Source organism: Acanthopagrus latus, chromosome 14 (genome assembly GCF_904848185.1).
Source record: "Acanthopagrus latus isolate v.2019 chromosome 14, fAcaLat1.1, whole genome shotgun sequence".
NCBI lineage: Eukaryota > Metazoa > Chordata > Actinopteri > Spariformes > Sparidae > Acanthopagrus > Acanthopagrus latus.
In genome coordinates this window covers 11,169,895-11,183,161 of record NC_051052.1, presented here as the reverse complement: position 1 = coordinate 11,183,161, position 13,267 = coordinate 11,169,895, and the positions used below count along the sequence as shown (strand labels likewise).

The 13,267-nt window shown below is 44.5% G+C and overlaps 1 protein-coding gene across 26 annotated transcripts in view; it reads right to left on the bottom strand.

Annotated features, from left to right (window-relative positions):
* The window catches only part of grm8a (glutamate receptor, metabotropic 8a), a 453,766-nt gene that overhangs the window by 426,462 nt on the left and 14,037 nt on the right, over positions 1-13,267 (bottom strand). Inside the window, exon 1 of one of the 26 annotated variants that reach the window (XM_037121978.1) lies at positions 4,237-4,337. The exons of the other annotated variants lie outside the window; for them this stretch is intronic. The gene's annotated coding sequence lies outside the window, so the exon portion shown is untranslated. Of the gene's footprint in view, positions 1-4,236; positions 4,338-13,267 lie in introns of those variants that run through there. 26 annotated transcript variants of the gene reach the window in all.

The following is a 13,267-nucleotide window of genomic DNA, read 5'->3' as shown; positions in this document are numbered from 1 at the left end:
GAGTAAATCATTGTCATTATTTGTGTCGGAGGTGACCAACTCAAAGAAGCACAAGATGACTTCTGTCTTTGTTGAACTTCAGCTCTCTGCGTGGCCCTGTTGGCATCACTCTTCAGCACTGTGGGCTCAAACTTCCTCCTGGATAACATTTGACACCAACATTAGTTGACCCAAAATATAAAAGTGTTCTCATTTTCAGTATCTCCAGATCAGCCACATTTCTAAAGCAATGTGTGGTAGAAGAGCTTGTTCAAAATAATCAAATTATTTAACATCACATTTCAGTTAATTCCTCAAAAAGTCAGAATAATTCAAGCTGAGCTATTGCTAAACATAGAACATGAATACTGTAAGAGATAGTGTGTTCTTCATTCTGCCACCGCAGCACAAAGTTACTCCGCACCACTTCTTTTCTAATACAAAACGAAAAAAAAAATAGTGAGCAAAAGCTACCAAAAAGGCGTGTGACCAAAATAGCTTACAGGGCCTGTTTTGTTATTTATGACTATGTAGTTGATGACGTGGCGATCTGTATTTTTAGACTTCAAAACATTTAAGTAAGAAGCTCCCGGGGACGCTGCACACAACAAGACTCTATCAGCAGGGATTCCCAGAGGAGGAGCTGCAACTGAGGAAGATCCATAAGCAAGTATTGAACATGTGGTTTTGCTTCAGAAGGCTTCAGTCATGCTGCAGTACATTTAAATGTTTGGAGAAATGTAATGGTCACATTTAAACAACACATCACCAGCATTAGGAAGTTTTGATCTGTATGTGACTATTAAAAAAAATAGGTATTTTTAGAGTTTAGTTTGCTGGAGAAATATAGTCAGGGCTACAGCAGTCACTTAAAGGGAAGCAGAAGAGTATTTACTAAGAAATAAATGGTCCAAAAGACACCTGAGCGGGTGTGAAAGGTTGTAATTTCGGGCAGAGTGTGTGTGAAAAGAAGAGAGAACGCAGGTGTTTGGCAGGGAGTCGACGCTGTGAATGATGCCCTTTGAAGGTCGGGGCTGACAAAAGGAGAGGCTGGAGCACAAGACGGGTTTGAAATGAGCAATGGGGGGGTTGTCAGCACCATACTGTTTTTTCAAGAGTAAGCTTGTGATCAAAATGTCACCGGTTCCAAAGTTTTAAAGCACCTTGTAGCATGCGGCTTGAAACAACATGGTGTCATGTAATATCAGAGAGCTAAACAGTCAGAGAAGGGCACAGTCCACACACAAGTCAACCCAACCGGAAAAACATTACCCTAAATAGATTTGATAACTGAATCCCAAACTGTGTTGTATTATAGCCACTTTGGTATTGAACTTTAGAGAAAAAAAGAAAAAAAAAAACACTGAGAAAACATTAACCAATATATCCTGGTACCAACAGCACTGAGAGTGTGTGACTGGCCTGCTACTGCAGCAGCTGCACAACCCTGGTGTGTCGAAGTCGAGCAGAGCTGATCGACTTGAACATTCTCTAAATATATTTGCATAAGCATTTAATGCCTCCATTCACTTTATGGGCATCAAATTTAGCACTTTATCGGGTTCAATTAATTTAAAATGTGCAAATTGGTTCTAATTTAGCTGCTTCTCTATGTCTGTTGTCCACGGTATGCATTCACCACATTATAATCCTGCCCAGTGTCCCGCCCACAGCACTTCCTGATTGGTTATACGTCACTAGTAATGGCCTATCAACAATGAGGGTTCCTAGAGTCCTTGCCAGCACTCCATGCTATTGTGTGTCAGAGAAAAAGAATCAGATATTGACACAACAAAACCTCACAATTTCATCATCTACTCCAGTGTCGATAAGGATGTCCAGTTTCCCTGTTACACCCACAGTCATGTCCTAAGGGGATTTCACTCCAAGAGGCGTTGAATCAAACTGAACAAATTGATATTTGTTCACTGTGATGAAGCAGCTGGAGCTAAATTCATCCTAATGCAATCATTGGGATTTATCCTCTGGGGCCTTTGAATCTCTGAGGAACATTTCTAAAGCAATCTATCCAATAGTTTTTCAGACGCTTCACCTTAAATCATAGAAGTAAACGTCACTGCGGCACGAGAGGAAAGGTCAACGGGTCAGAGGTTGAAAGTCGCATCAATTTGTAATACTGAGCTCTCTCACGTTCGCATTTTATCTTCTAACTTAGCGACAGAGAGGTTGCATGAGGGAATACTGTGCAGAGAACTCTCTTCAAATAACGCCACTTTCACTTTGCAGGTCAGTCGTGGTTTTAAGATGAAAATGCTGTTGACTGGATTGGGAAGCACTTATTAACAGGTGTGATGACTGTGTATTAATAGGGTGCGACGGCTGGTGAGCTTGTAAATAGCAGTCCAGCCTACTCCAGCAAACATGGATATGTGGGTGGAAACATCCCCTAATTAGGGGCGGTCTGTTTTATGTCTTCCTACGTTGGTTCTCCACTCCTATTCCTTTCCTCCTTTCTCTCCACACTGTACTCTCCTCCCGTCATGTGATTTCCTCCCCGCTCCTGCACACAGCCCGGTGTGAACCAATAGTGCAAATTACAATTAATTACAGAAGGTCAAATGAAGCAGCTAAACGCTCTCCCAGCACTATAATTTTGCTTTAATTTGATTTGCAATCACCGTTGTGAGATTCTCCACATCGATAGTTGACTCTGGGGATGTTTGCCGGTGCGTAATGCATCTTTGGTTTTGGATATTAAAAAGGTCTTGGGCTCATCCAGTTCAAATGAGGAAAAAAAAAACAAACAAACAAATCAGAAAAAGCAGCAGCAGGTGTTTTCGCTAATGTCTCCCAGCAGATAGCATTAGATTAACTGACTTGGCTGACAGAGGGAACATTTACGGGCTCTTTAATATTTTCTATTGTCAAAACACTGCGCAATCAATCATGCGAAATCACTGATTAATCACCGGCTCAACGTTCAGCAGTCAGGCCCGTAAAAGTCACCGAAAACAACTGGAAGACATTTCGGAGCAGCCGCATCGAAGCAAAAAATAAAACTAACTCATTTTGTCTCTGTGTGTCCCTCCCTCGGTGCTCCCCTGACCGAGGGGAAAGGAAACACATCAAAGCGTTCCTAAATGTCATCCTAATTACCACAGACGTCGCGCCGAAATATCACAAATATACCAAAATACCAAGGCCTCGAGGTTCCTTTCATCGGGTAACCCTTCCAGTTTATCTCGGGCAATCAAAGCCACGTCGGAACTGGAGGGGGGAGTCAACAGCAAGTCAGGCTGCGTGTGTGTGTGCGATTCAGCATGAGTCACAGCAGACAGACAGACAGACAGACAGACACAGAAGTGTCACAAGTAAGTAAGAAGTAAACATTGATGGCTTGTTACGATAAGCTGTTAAACAAGTCGAGGACCCAAATGCAGACAACACACAGGAAGCAGGATTGGTGGGTGGTGGTTGGGGGGGGTGGCAAAAGGTGAGCTTTAAAGCCGAATGATACAACCAAACCAAGATATCGAGGAAAACTAAAAACAGGTAAATAACACCCAAATGGGGCAGAAGCAATGTGCAAATCAGGGAAAACTCCAGGAGCAAATATTTGGAAAAACTACCACAAGGAGGAGACACTGGAGAAGACACTGGGGGAGGAAGACGGAACAAACTGACGTGACACGAAGGAGAACAAAGACAACACCAACGATGGGATGAGGACCAGGTGGAGTAAGGAGGGAAAAGGACAGCTGAGGGGAAGGAGTGGATCAAACACAGAAAGGAGGGAAAAACACACAGAAGCGAGACATAAGGGCATAATATCAAAATAAAACAGGAAACACAAGAACAACGAGACAGCGTGAACTGTGACAGCCGCATGAGAATTTCTGGGGCTACTAGTAACATACAGTGTGCTTTTTACAGCAACTGTTACAGCCATCAAACTATTGTCAAAGCAGGCGTGCCACCATTATAGACTTAATACAAGTGCTGCACTCCCCCAGCATGAGACTTTCCATCACTCTACGGTAAGCAGGAGTGCAGCTTTAACACCAAATTAAAAACAAGGGATTTCAAGCCTGCCGGCACCCCCTAATTAACCAACAACCTGGAAAGCCACTGCGGCTCGTCCCGACAGGTGTTTTCACTTAATCTGCCTGATGAGACAGATTCTTCAGGACCGTGATTGACTGACCGCTTGCATAAGGTGGCACTGGCCCTCTTCATTTCATTTTTTTTACAGTAATAAACTGAGTGCAAATCAAGGAATGTAAATCAGAAACATACCAACAGGGAGACACTGGAGGAGAGCGCAGGGTGGCATCACAAGGGGGGGAACAGAAGGAACTGACAAAGACATGAGGGAGGATAAAGACTTTACACACACACACACACACACACACACACACACACACACACACACACACACACACACACACACACACACACTAACGAGGGGATCAGGTACAGGTGGTGTGAGGAGGGAAACGGGACAGGTGAGGGAAAGGAGCGGAAAAACACTGACAGGAGGAACGGAAAAGCATGCAGCAACGCATGAGGGCACAATTTCAAAATAAAACAGGAAACAAGAGAACACAAAAAGCTGGGATCATAACAATAACATGTGAAGCACAGCAGTCATATTTTGTTACATAATAATCTGTTGTTGTAGATTACAGTAGGTCAGCTGTAGAATAACAGTGCTGGAAACTGTAGAAGAGTGATGATGTGTGTGCCAATCTATAGTGCTGTGTATGTATTGTCTACCAGGAATTATTCCACCCCATTAACTGGACTCACATATTCCCACAATGCACGGTAAAAGCACTGTACATTTCGGACTGGGCGGTAAATCGACTCTTTTAAGATGTACCAGTAAATTTTCTGCTGAGATATAATTTTAGCCGATACCGTTCGACTCATCTCTCTCACTCCCCGCCTCACTTTTATTACCAATAGTGCTTCACAGCACGGCTCCTCTGCTTTAATCAGTCTGTTAATTACTCCACAGAGGGACACAGGTACATCAAACGTGCTGAGCTAAATGCCACCAGTGTCATGAACAAAGTGCCCACGGAAGCAGACGTGCGATAAAACTAGTTTGTTTGAGGGTTTTTCCGTGCTTGTTTGGGGGTGCGAGGTGAATCCCAGCACATCGCCACCTTTCTGCTTGGTAGCTGCAGTCTGCGGTGTGAAAGTGAGACGGCACCTGGATGCTGTCGACAGATGGGGGGGAAAAAAAGCACAGCGCAAAGAAAACATAAGAAAACAGATTTTCGGTACAATTTCAAGTTTTTCAGCTCCCAAACACATAATTTAAATTGTCTCAAATAACAACTGCTTTGACACTTTTATCGACTACACTGTCCTGCAAAACTTGCAACCTCCGCAGCACCGGTGCTATATGCAAAAAAGTTTTTTGAAGTATTTTGAAAAATAATTCCAAAAATGTGTATTTTTATGTGCTGTTCTTAAGTCAAACTATGCCTGTGATTAGGATTAATTGCAATCATTACAGTAGATCATCAGAAGGCTTTAGTACATCCAGAGAGGGAGCAGATTCTGTTCCAGGCCTCCATATTTCACTGCCATGTTTCTACTGACATACTGGCAGACGTACCAAACAGGCAGGGAAGGATAAAGCGAGGGGCGTTCCCTTGATATGTTTGATGCGCAGCCTTGCTGCTAGATTCCATTAAATCCTACATACCAGGCCTTTAAGACTGAACTGATTTTACCTTTAAAACCACGAAAGACTGTCCATTACATGCCAAGTTCACCCCCAAAATTAACTGTAAAAATTTTTTTTTAAATCCCACTGTAGCTGCATCCTCGAGCTGTGGATCCATTCGACAGAGAGCGAAGTGTCAGAGAGGGAATAATGAGCTAAGCGTGTGAACTTTTGGACTCGGAGTGCAATAATTCACCTACAAAACTGTTGGATTGTGCTGCTCGGGAAAAACAGATGGAGGCTTTTTTCGGGATTTGTTAAAAAAGACAGCCTCATTAAGTGCGACGGGGGAAGCGAGAGGAGCGCAGCACAAGTGCGGGGGTTAACTTCACTGCGTGTTTGCTTTTTTTTCTTGCAAACTTGGAGAGAGTTGAATAATGACTGCAGTTTTCATTCCGGGAGGGGGGGCTGACGTACTGTGTTCCATCATATACATCTGCTGCTACTGATAAAGCAGTGGAGCATGTGAGAGTATATATTGTCTTAATAAAAACTAATATGAACAGACATAAAATGACTGCCGAGGAGGGGAGACAAACTGCGCTTTAATGGCTTCTGTTGTGTTCATCGGAAACACGCGCATGCTCGTCCTGTTTGCACACACACGCGTTCAAGCTACTTTACATAACAGAGGGAGGGAGGGTAATAAAGACGAGGAATAGCCGAGTCACAGATCAGCTCCATTATCTCATAGCGAGCATGCCCGGTGAGCTATCGTCCAGTGTCCATTACCAAGAAGGATATGTACGAAACATGCTAATCGGTTAGCTTAGCCCACTCCAGTGCTGCACTTCTTCCCCTCCATCCCTCATTCACGCCGGCACTTTGCAAATAATTTTTTAGGAGGTGAAAAGAGAGCGAGAAGCGATGAAAAGCGTGAGAGAGAAGGGTTGAGTGCTGAGAGGAGTGTAAAGTTTGCCAAGGAAAGGAGGGAGCGAGGGACGTAAAAGAGAGAGAAAGTGACAGAGGGGAGGGGAAGAGGTGATGAAATAGCGAGACAGAGAGGGAAAGGGAACCCCGGAGAGGAAGAGAGAGGGAGAGGTGGAGGGTTGCAGAGGTGAAGTTCGATTCCGGGGTGGAGGGAGATACAAATGAGGGCTTGTCGGAGGGGAGGTGAGAGGCGGCGCTCTCCTCTCCTCTGTCTGAGCCGTGATCATTCCGAAAACACGCATCTCATTCAGTGATCTCTCGTCCCGTCGTCTTTTATCCTGTTTGTCCTGCTCTGTACCCTCCGTCTCTGTCCACCCTCCTTCGCTCGGATCCCCTCTCTTCTTTCCCCTCACTCATCCCCTATGCATAATTCACGGCGAGATTCCAGCGTGACGGGCGTCGGCCATTAAAAATACATGGGGACACTGCGCCGAGGCCGTTTAGTGCTGCCTTACCTTCGGAGGAGGAAGCGCCACCGGCTAAGGGCGGCAAGGGCAGAGAGAGGGAGCAAAGAGCTAAGGAAAGCATGTGAAAAGAGGAGGCAGAGGGGAAAAAAGGGGGGAAAGAGCACCGGAGAGCGGAGGTACAGTTGCATCACACTTTTATCTTCTTCCGGCATTTGGTTCGCGTTTCCGGCTGCAGTGAACTCACGAGTTAGAGTTCACTCCTTGTTTAACTTTTGTGTGCAGATGTGGGTGGGTTTTGCCAACAGAAACACTGTTTTTGGAAATGGAGGAGCGATGATTCAAGAATGCGCTGCAGCGCTGCCCAATCAGTCTGCGATCACTGGTTAATCACCCACAGTAGAACCGTGACCTCTCTTCGACATGGGGAAAAAAAACTCCCATCCGGCCACTTACAAAGGAAAAACTGATGCCTTCCAGCAAAAATTCAAAAGGCAGCTAACACAGTGCGTAACACACATCCACACTCGCCCACATCATCGACAGGGTTCACAGGTGTCCATTTATCAGAAGTTAACTGACACCCTGAAGGCCAATCGGAATCGAGTATTCACCCAGACTATGGTGTAATTCTGCATGTTGTTCAGGTGAGTTTTATCCTTCGATTATACCAAATGTTTCCGTCAATGTTCATACCCAGAGAAATCATTTCATTCAAGGTAGTTGCCTTTCATTCGCTGTAGGGACTGAACACAGTGTGAGTAAAACATGGTCACACAGATTTTCATCAACAATGGCGGCTGTTTAACAATGAAAACAACAGCCCCCATGATCCAACGCCACTTATGTCTTTTGTTTTCTCTTGATTGAGAGATCCTTAGCAGCAGAAAACACTGCGTCTTACTCATCTGTGGATGCAGAAAGACTCACAGCCATCTCAGAAATGTGACAAAACAACAACACGATATGCAGTCTTACTCACATGTATCAAACTTGAGTATGTTTTCTATGTGCCACGGGCTAATAATAGGCTACTTTATGGTTAAATAAAGGATTAGTGAGAAGATAAAATACAGTTGGGAAAGTCCAAATGGGTAATGAATCCAATCAATTACATGTTTTTGTACAGGAAATGGCAATATTACCACGAGTCGGGGAATTTACAACTCCTTCAGGCTATCACAGCGGAAATGACTCTATGATCTGGAGGAGAGGAGAGGAGAGGAGAGGAGAGGAGAGGAGAGGAAGCACTGAAGAAGGGAGAGAGACGACTCCTGGCAGGCTATGAATGCGGATTAAGGGGGAAAAAAGAAAGAAACATTTTCCCTCTCTCTCCTCCTTGACCTCCAGCTTAAGGGGGTAATTGCCAAAACCCTGCAAATAATGCACTCTCTTTCTCTCTCTCTTTCTCTCTCTCACACACATACACGTCAGGCCAACAGACGCCAACACGAAGACAGTCACAAACCATTAGGCCATAAACAAAGCTCCTATTTCCCATTTTATTCTCCGTCAATCAATAAATCAATCACAATCCATCGCCTCAGTTTGAACAGGGCAAACACACAACAGGGGCAGAAACACTGATGGGGGTGTGTGATAAAGAAGACAGAACCAGTGCCATATCTAGCGTATGTCATGTTCTACATAGATCTCAAAAGGAGGACATCTATTTTAAACACGCACACACACACAAACAAGCGTGCACGTCTCCCCCCTCAAATATATCGCTTTCTGTGGCAGGACACCCGCTTTCTTTTTTCTTTTCTGCTAATGTTCTTTCCATGTCTTCTCGCCTCTTCCCCTTTCATAAATAATACCCCGCTGCTATTAACGCGGCTGCAGGAGATGGCACGCGCACAAGAAAAGGGGGGAGGAAAGAGAAGTGAAATAGATTGAGGCACGCCGAGAGCGGGAAAGCAGGGATGTGAAGGAAAAAAAAGCCAAGCACTTAACCTCCGATTTTTTGTTTTTTTTCCTTCCCTTATCCTTCTTCCTCCCACCTGCTCTCTCTGATCTAATGCAACATCGCTGCGAGATGTAAAAACACCTCCTGCAACCCGTCTTTCTCCCTCGAGTCTTCAGCTGCTCTTTTTTTTTTTTCCTCTGGCGATTACCGTTTTACTACCATCCCTCTCCTTATCTATCACCTTTACTGCCCCTGCCTCCTTTTTTTCCATTTTTTTTACTGGCCTCAGCTTCCTCTTTAAGGAGATTGGAGGGGAAGGAAAGGCGAAAAATGAAAGAAAGTGGACAAAAGAAAACAAGATAATGGTGCGAAAACGGATCAAAAGGGGGATCTGTATCGTGAAAGAAGGAGAGGAAGAGTCAGAAGCGTGCGGCACACCATTTTCTCTCGACTTTCATTTCGCCAAACATCATGGACCTTCTTCATGCCGATGTTCGCTGATCCACATCAAACGCACACATGATATTATCATCCGCGTTTCGGCTCCAGTCTACGCCAACAGCTACGCTGCACCTCCTCAGAAAGTGGTCCAAATCCCATTTTGCTTACCCCCTCCCCCAAAGTCTCATTTCCTCTCCGTATCCTGTCCTACTTTCAGTTGGCATTTATCAAAGATACTATGTATTTGGAATGTGTTTTTAAAATCTTTGAACTACTCGGGGTGTTCTTGTTTCAACTAGTTCCCTCGTCTTCTACAGCCCCGACGCTCTGAAGAGATGAGGCAGACTTAATGAAGCACTTGTGTCTCCGAAATATTAAAAATGTATTCAAATGCAAATGCGTGTATTTTTTCATGTCCAATTCCTGTCTACGCCCCAGTAACAGACTTGAGAAATTTATGACTCGTGTGTCATTCAATTTTAAAAGAATTTCACTGGGAATCGCAATTAAATCTCACTGCATTTTCTTTTTGAAGTAGAAAAGCGTACTTAAAGGGGCACTGCGTAGTTTCGGAGAAGAAATTCAACCTTAGAATTTCAGTGTATACAATATTAATAAGGTAATGATTTGTAATCAGAAGTATTTTTTCCATCACTGAATGAACAAGCTGTTCTCAGAGGATCATGAGGTCCCCAGAGCACTGTTTGATGCTGGAAAGGTGGCAGGGTCCGCCACATATAAACAAAGTAAAACAGTATGAAACTGTGTTGTCCTTTAAGGTCAGTTTGTTTATTCAGTTTATTCAGTCATGAAAACTTAAATTTGTTTATTCAGTTTGTTTAGACATAAAAACTCAGTCAAATAATAGATCAGTCTCTCCTGATTACATTTTATTTCCCTTTAAAGGAGACACATCATGCCCATTTTCAGGTTCATAATTTCATCTTAGTCTAATACTACAAGTTGACATGCTTTAACGCTCAAAAAACAGATCCCCCTGTCTCCTGTCTATATAAGGCCCTCCCTCCCGAAAACCCAGTCTCCCCTGATTGGTCAGGTCAGACATGCCTGAGCCAGCACCACTCACCGTGTCTACGGTCAGCTCTGTTGTGTTTTCATCTTCCAGTGGGCTTCACTTCTACAGGGATAATAGGCAGAAGTTATGAGAATGTCACATGGTGACCCAGCTGATTTTTATACAAAATAATGAATAAATGAAAAAGTACAATACGGAACATTGCCTCTACCCATGAGGCTCCACTGCACTATTCTGAATTTACCACCCAAGTGTTCATTCTGCCACTTATGGTCGCAACAATAAGCCCACAAAGATTGTCCAGCAGCCGCTCAGATCGATTGCAGTGGCAACCAGCGAGCGAGCACTCGGATAATTTGTGACAACAAAAGCAGATCGAGGAGCAGCTGCCAGCACAGACTGGATTCTTGTTGTTCCAATCATAACAAACGTTGTAACATCCAACAGGAACATTTGGTCTCTTTTTAACAGGCAGACGCATCAAGCAGACACAACAGCGAGTCAACACTTTGGGACTGGCGGTAACAGATTCAACAGAATCTCTGTTTTCCCATTTTGGACACCTCCCATAGTCATTTTCAGGCTGCCACCAAATGTCACACCTGCATTGCTGCATAATGTGTGTGTGTGTGTGTGTGTGTGTGTGTGTGTGTGTGTGTGTGTGTTGAGGCCTTTCGAATAGGACTGAAAGGTGACCCAAATAGTTTTGTGAGACACGCGGCACCCTCGCTGAGGAAATATGACACACGCTGGTTTGCTCATTGCATGATCACAGGTTCGTGTTTCGAGATGCTGACCTGTCCTCGCTGTCACGTCAATCAAACGGAATGAAAAGACACAAGTAACACGCACATGCTGTAAACAGGTCTTCCATGCACCTGTGAGCTATGCACAGCTCAGCCATAAACCACAGCGGGCAGACTGGGGTCAGCTGTGGTTTTTCACTATGCACTGGTTTTATTAGTGGCGCTGCGCCGAAGCAACATCAGGCAGGTCATTAAAGAAATGATGTATAAAGCAGGACTAAGAATCATTTGACTGAGAGAGAGTTAGGATTGTATAGCGTCGCTCCACTGTGATGGAATACAAAAACATTTAAAATGTTTGGGAAATCCATTGGGAAAAATGTTAAAAGTGGGAAAAAACATTGTAACCATTAATAGCTGAAAGCTGACACCCGACCACAACCAAGCCATGTTTGCTTTCCTAGTTGCCAAATCAGTTGCCAGCATGGACAGTAATGCTCACAGTATGAATTTGTGTAATCCTGGATGACATTTATCACATCCCCGTCTTAAAGCACTCCCTGAGACCTGTTGGTGTTCTTTCTTTGCATGAGCCATGTGGTCCAGGTAGGCGTGCGCGCTGTTTGAATTCTGCATGGCATCACGCGTAGGCTGAGAAGCCTTTTTGTACCTACTCGGTGCAAAGAGGGGAATTGTGGAGGAAAGAGTTTTAGCCACTGTGATTAGGACATGGCATGACATCAGTGTAGACAATAACAGCGCATCAAAATATAAATAACACTCATTTGTTAGTGAAAGTTTCCTGGTGGAAGCTACTTTTAACACATTTATAAACAAATAGTGCTTTTAAAAAGTGATCAGACGAAAATGTGTCATTTGAAAATCCCATTGTGGTGTCCTCGGTGGAAATGACGCCTATGGGTGAACACGATCATCTCATCTAGTTACACCTGGTCAAGGGTGACATCTTCTGACAAAAAATTGAGGATAGCCCTAAACAGCTAAGACTGCACTGTGTGAAAGGCTCTTAACTGAGCTAACAAGCTAATAACAGCTACTGTGGTTACTTAAGCAACAAGTTAAGCTATCTGTCCATCAGGAGAACTCACAGAGCGCCATTTTCTCCCCCAAATGATTGTCCATTATCACCGACATAGTTGTTGGTGTGTGATGTAGAGCCGGGAGATCGCCCGACGAAGCTACGTAGTGGAAGATGTTGGGATTGACAGAGGCACCGTTCTCCTATAACAAGTAAGTGTACTGATGGAAGGTAAAATAGGTTGCTTTGTATAACAACGTTCAAGTTTTAACTTAAATGACAGCGACTAAGTTCAGGCAGCTGCTCTGGTTTTCGTAAATTGCCAAACATCTCATTTTGCGCTCCGGAGCCCAGTTTCCGCTCTGCCGGTCCTCCCTCGATCTCATTTCTCCCTCCTCGTCGGGTTCATTCATTTCCAATGAGAGAATCCATTACCGCCGCATCATCCCAACGCACGTACGCTGTCTTCCAAAAGCAAGCGGTGAAATCATGCGTGCTGAAAACATCTCATTGAGGGAGACCGAAGTTACAACGTAAAGTCATGTTGGAGCGACGAGTTGAGTTTGCACGACAAAGGAAACACACAGGGCGAACGCCATCTAAATGTACTACTTTTCTTAATTATCTAAGTTTTAGTGCGGCTCCTGCTGTCGCCGGGAGCGCTCCCTCACAGCGGATACGTTTGCTTTTAGTGAAACAGAGGTGTAAACAACACCAATTAACATTGCCAGTGTTGTGTTATTGCGCGCGCTGGCACACTAGCACAGCATCCCATCTCAATTAAAATAAAATGTGGGTGTTGGCTGAGCGGTTAGCATTAGCATCTCACAGAACGCCCAAATACTAACAGGGTGTTTGCGGAGTTTGCAGGCAAAGAATGTTGGAGTTGGAGCTGCGTAGTCGCAATGCCGGAGTGTAACGCGACACGGGCGTGACTGGGCTTCTCCCGCTCCGTCGAGTCAAAGCGGCCGCCCGCCATCCAGCTGCGATGTGTGAAACCCTCGCCTGTGTGTAAATGGCTTCACTTGTCCCCTTATCTGAGCTCCTATTCAGCCACAAACCTGATGAAAGGCAGAGGAGCG